The sequence below is a fragment of the Apis dorsata genome, unplaced genomic scaffold (genome assembly GCF_000469605.1).
Source record: "Apis dorsata unplaced genomic scaffold, Apis dorsata 1.3 scaffold_88, whole genome shotgun sequence".
Taxonomy (NCBI): Eukaryota; Metazoa; Arthropoda; class Insecta; order Hymenoptera; family Apidae; genus Apis; species Apis dorsata.
Genome location: NW_006263386.1, coordinates 1457350 through 1462651, shown reverse-complemented (window position 1 = coordinate 1462651; position 5302 = coordinate 1457350). Strand labels below are relative to the sequence as shown.

At 29.6% G+C, this 5302-nt stretch overlaps 1 protein-coding gene across 1 annotated transcript in view; it reads left to right on the top strand.

Annotated features, from left to right (window-relative positions):
* Positions 1 to 5302, top strand: part of LOC102676718 (kazrin) — a 34307-nt gene that overhangs the window by 3844 nt on the left and 25161 nt on the right. The gene's annotated exons all lie outside the window — the stretch shown is intronic.

Here is a 5302-nt window from a genome sequence, read left to right as displayed (position 1 = left end):
GCCCATAAACTTCGTTAAAAAAAAAAAAAAAAAAGAAAGAAAGTATAATTAAACAGAACTAATAGGATGTTTAACGCTCCAAGTATTTTTTTAAATATCTCGACGCGGCCACGCTATGACCCGACGTTATTAGTCGAAGAGAAAAATAACTCTCTCGAGTTTAATGCGCGCGCGCGCAAAAAAAAAAAAAAAAAAAAAAAAAAAAAAAAAAAAAAAAAAAAGAAAAAAGAAACAAAAAAGAATTTATTTAACGAATACCCGGTGAAAATGCAATTTCAATTTTCATCCGTGGCCCACGTCAACTTCCGGTTCGCGGGTTGGAAACACGGAAACCGGTACAGCAATTTTGCCTGTTAAATACTTTCATTAAACTCGCTGGAATTTCTCATTTTCCCGACACCGTTATCGTTGCAATGGCGACGACCCGACGCAACGTCGTCGGTCATTCCAATTCCGGCAAATGAACAACCCGCGCCGATTTCCGGCCGTAAATAAACGTGGATCGCCTGGAACGTAGCCATCCTTTTCGGTGTTCGTGTTTTTTTTTCTCAATAATTCCAAGAACCAAGTGGATAATAAAATGGATAATGGTAAGATCGTTTTTGAGATCGTGGATGTAATGGTAATGATGTTCATAATTTTTTGTGTGACGTAAGTAGGGTTAGAGCCACAAAAATTAGGATTAAACACGATTTTTGATATTTTTCGTGTTTTAAAATTTAAAAGTGAATTTATTAATCGATTATCTTTAATTTTCACTATTTATTTTGATTACAGAGTATATTATCAATATGTATGTTTTATGTCGTTTATTATGATCTTGCCAACTGTTTAAATACAAGTGTCTTAAATAAATTCAAAACAATTGAATATCGAAAGATATTGTGAATTTTATAAGAATTATTGTGAATTTAAGAAAAAGTATTATCTTGTAATTAAAAAATGAAAGCCTTATAAAATTCACTATTCAGTGAATATTCACTAAAGTATTGCAAAAATTTTCACTATAAATGTAAGATACTCCTATAATTTTTTTCCTAATTTCTAAAAAAAATTGCAACTGTAAAAGATCATTATGAATTTCATTATATTTGAAATTTATATATTTATACTTATACATTTATATATCTGTTCATAATATAATTTGATATAATTTTTCTTATCGATAAAAAAATATTTCTTATATTCAAACATATATATGTATTTCTTCATATATTGCTTAGATTTGTTCGTGCTCAATGGCAACACATAGCCAACGCTACAATCGCGGCTCGACTAAGATTATGTGCTCCGTGATTGACCAGTGTTTTTTGTTAACAAAGTCGAAACGAATACTTTTGCAAAAAAAAAAATATTTCTTAAAATATTTGTTTAAAATTACCTCAGAAATCTCCAGTTAACGGATTTAGTTCCTATATTTTTGGGTCATTCTGTATATATAATATAATCTATCCAAGTAAGAACGAGCGAATAGATGAGAATAAGAAAATGAAATACAAAACAAGCCGTTTAAAGTATTTGGTAGGAAAATTGAAAACTCTCTTCCTCTCTTCTTTCTCTTTTTATCCCTCTTCCTAGAACGATCTCTTGCATACGAGAAAAAGAGAAGAGAGAAGATTAATAACGGCATGTATCGCGAGGTCGACTATTTAATGTTTCTTTGCAAAAAGCTCGGGGATCTGAAGAAGGCCTGTCGATGAGTTCGAGCGAAAAAGGATGAGTTTCGGTGAAAGAGAATAGGAGAAAAAGGATTTTCATTAGGATGCATCACAACGATGCATCATGCACGATCCTCTATAAGGAGAAAGACAAACTTTAATATCCAGTAGCACGTTTTATATTAACGATCGTAAATATGCTTTATAAGCCGAAAGAACATAGTGACGTCGCGTCGTCGAAAACAAAACTACGGAAACCAACAAGACACCAATTTGATTAATTCCTATGAGAAAATTTGTTGAATAGATTAGTATAAATCCTTTCTTTGTATTCTTTATCCTTGTTAAGCTACAAGATTAATTCTTTGAATCATGGATGACATTTTTATTTTTCTTTCTTATTATATTATATTTTTTCAACTCATCCTATAATATTGCTATAATAATGTTACAATAAACATTTAAAAGCTACTCACAATAATTTCATATTTAATTTTCAAATAAAAATATTCATGCAAAACAATATTTATATATCGATGCTCTATTACATTTATTACACTCTGATGAAAAACATTGAACTTGATATTATTTATATACCACATATGAAAGCTCAAACAAATTATTTCAAACATGAATGATCTCATCTGTGTAAAATCTGAAAGCAAATCTGATATTGAAATTTATCACTTCTTAAACTTAAAATTTTATTAAAATCTATTCTTCCATCAACTGATTCGCAACGTTAGAATAGGAAAGAGGTTTGAATAAGAGAAAAATCAGCCTGTAAAGAATCGTAGCAAGGACCGATCGCATTTTAATATTCTCTCTCGATCGCGTTAAACATCGTCGACAAGAGCCGTAAGACATTTTCCAATGTGTGTTCGTGCCTCTGCATAATAGGACATGAAAGGAAATGCTGGTTACTTCGAGGTCTTAGAACAGATCCTCCTTCCCCCCTGGCCACGGTTCTTCAATTTTCCCCTGTTTTATCCTCTTCCGCGTCTTGTCGCATCGTGCATAATCCACTTCATCAGCAACGAGCAACGACGTGACACCGTTCCGCACGTGGAAATCTTCGTTGTATTCTTTTATCTCGATGTATACAGCCGTGTATACACCCTGTTTTCCCCTATATTTAAGCGGAATTGATTATTGCGGAGACGCCTTGGTGATAAACGTGCAACATTCGCATAATGAATTAGGAACACGTTTTAGAATGAACGTAAAATCTTTATGTACTTTAAAATCGGAACAAGTTATTGAAGATTGATTAAATTTTAGAGTTTGTATTCAAATTGAAAGAAGCAATTAATAATATTTTATAATAGTTTTGATACTTTTCATATGGATTTAGTTTTTGATTATGGATATAATGAATTAATACAGGATTATAGTTTGTTAATATATGAAAGTAAATATATGAAGAAATTTTTTAAAGAAAAATTAGAGACTATGAGAGATGAAGATGTAAAGTATAATGATTGTATTGTAATTATAAATAATATATTTAAATAAAAAAATTTATGTGAGATACATGAAGAATAGAAATATATTACATGTATTTTTGCAAAATTACCAAAAAATTTTCATTGATAAATTTGTATAATTTTATTTGTAAAAATTTATTTGTAAATTGAAAATGCTACAAGCTGAAATAGAATAATTTAATAATTTAAATTTGCTTGAGTACCTGTCCTGATCTTGTTATATAGATGCCACTTAAAATATTTACAAATATTGATTGCAACCATTTGAAATATTATAAATTATCATTAGCAAACAGAATTAATATGAAAAGAAAAATATGTAACAAATAAAATATAAAAAATATATACATAATATTAATAAAAAAAGTATTTGCGTAAAAATCCACAAGCCATGAAATATAAATACTGCATGAGTTTTATGATTTAAATATGAGATTTAAATCTGTAATTTAAAAAAATATTGAATATTAAGTAAAAAGCTATTTTGTTAAAACAACAAAATTATTTAAAGTAATTTATCTTGTATAATAATAATTTTGTTACTAAATTTAAAAAAAGAATTTTCATAATTTTCAGAATAAAATTTTCAATATAAGTTTCTTATAAATTTTTCTCACAAAAAAAAATATAACGATCCAGCAATCTTTGTAAAAGTTAAAATAGCAGCGATAGAACCTTTTATAAAAGGCAGTCTTCCAAGATTCTTTTTACATCATTAAACGTCTACAAGAATTTCGTAGAATCCTGCCAGGGCGGTCATAAACGTGAACTCTTAGAAATGATGTGATTTATATTCGTGTCTGCTAATGTAATTTTCGAAATAGAACTATCATTCAGAAATAGAGTATAGACTGTAAAAGACATCCATTTTAAATCAATGAATTTTTCTAGCAATTGATCTAAAATCCAACTTTCTATTTAAAAATCTACAATCAAGAATAGAAATAATGGTAATTTTTAAACAATCTAAATGAGATTTAAAATAATTTTTCGAAAAAGGAATAGATTAGTAGATAAAAGTAAATATAAATAATCGAAAATGGAAAATTTTATTTCTACAAAATTTAAATTTTATTTTTTCTTTTGGCAAATATCATTTATTAAGTTTTATTGAATTGTTACATAATTATTAACATTGCTAATTATTAAAAAATAATAATAATAATAAACCTTATACACGTATTTTATATACTTCGAAGCACAATTTCATTCTGTTCATCTGACGCAAATATAAATTGCTTAGAACATAAATTAATAAACAAGCTTTGAGTTAACTTTCGCCTCTGTAATCCGATCTTCCAAAGGTGTCCCACGAATATATTAATATCGTGCATATTGTAACCGTTAAATGGATTAAAATTTGAGATTTTGGGCATATACGAAACTTTTCGTACTTTCACACGCGCACGCAAACAATTTTCCACGCGACAGCCGGCAAAGCTGTGTGACCAGCGATGCATCGATAGTTTTTAACTCGAAAATGTTGACCCGCCAACGGGCAACACCTGACCGACCCGTTGGAGTGGCAGTAATCGCGTTGTCCCAAACTTTAACCGATAAACCAGCAGCAACACCTGTTATACGTACCGTGAACTTCCTTGCGCCCGAGGGAGAGATAAGTGGATTAAGTTCTCCGTAGCCGATATCCTAGCGGCTAATAGGTGAAGCTACATGACACCTGTAAATAAGCGACAAGTTGCACCTGTATCGTGTTACCGTGTTGTCGATCAACCGTCTCGAAAAAAGATCTAGGGGAAATTCTCTGGGAAAAGTTGGTAATTCTAAGAGTACGAGAGATTCTTTTAGGTTAGGTTTAATTTTTCCGATTTTCAAAATTTTAAAACGCGTAATGAAAAATAAACAATTAAGAATCTTAAGGAATCAGTGATTGATAATATTTTATTAATTATACTTGTGATCGCTAGTTTCAGAAATCTATGTAAACATGTCACTATGCTCGATTTAAAAGATTTAATTATATAAGATCTAGGGAAAATTGGAAAAAATCAATGGAAATTAATATACTAATTTCTAAGTTTAATATACTAAACTTATTTTCATTGCTTTAACAGATTTTTAGATTAGATTTTCGTTGCATAATATACTCATTTTCGTGATACCATGCGAAAAATATATCGCGTAATGAGCAAACTGACT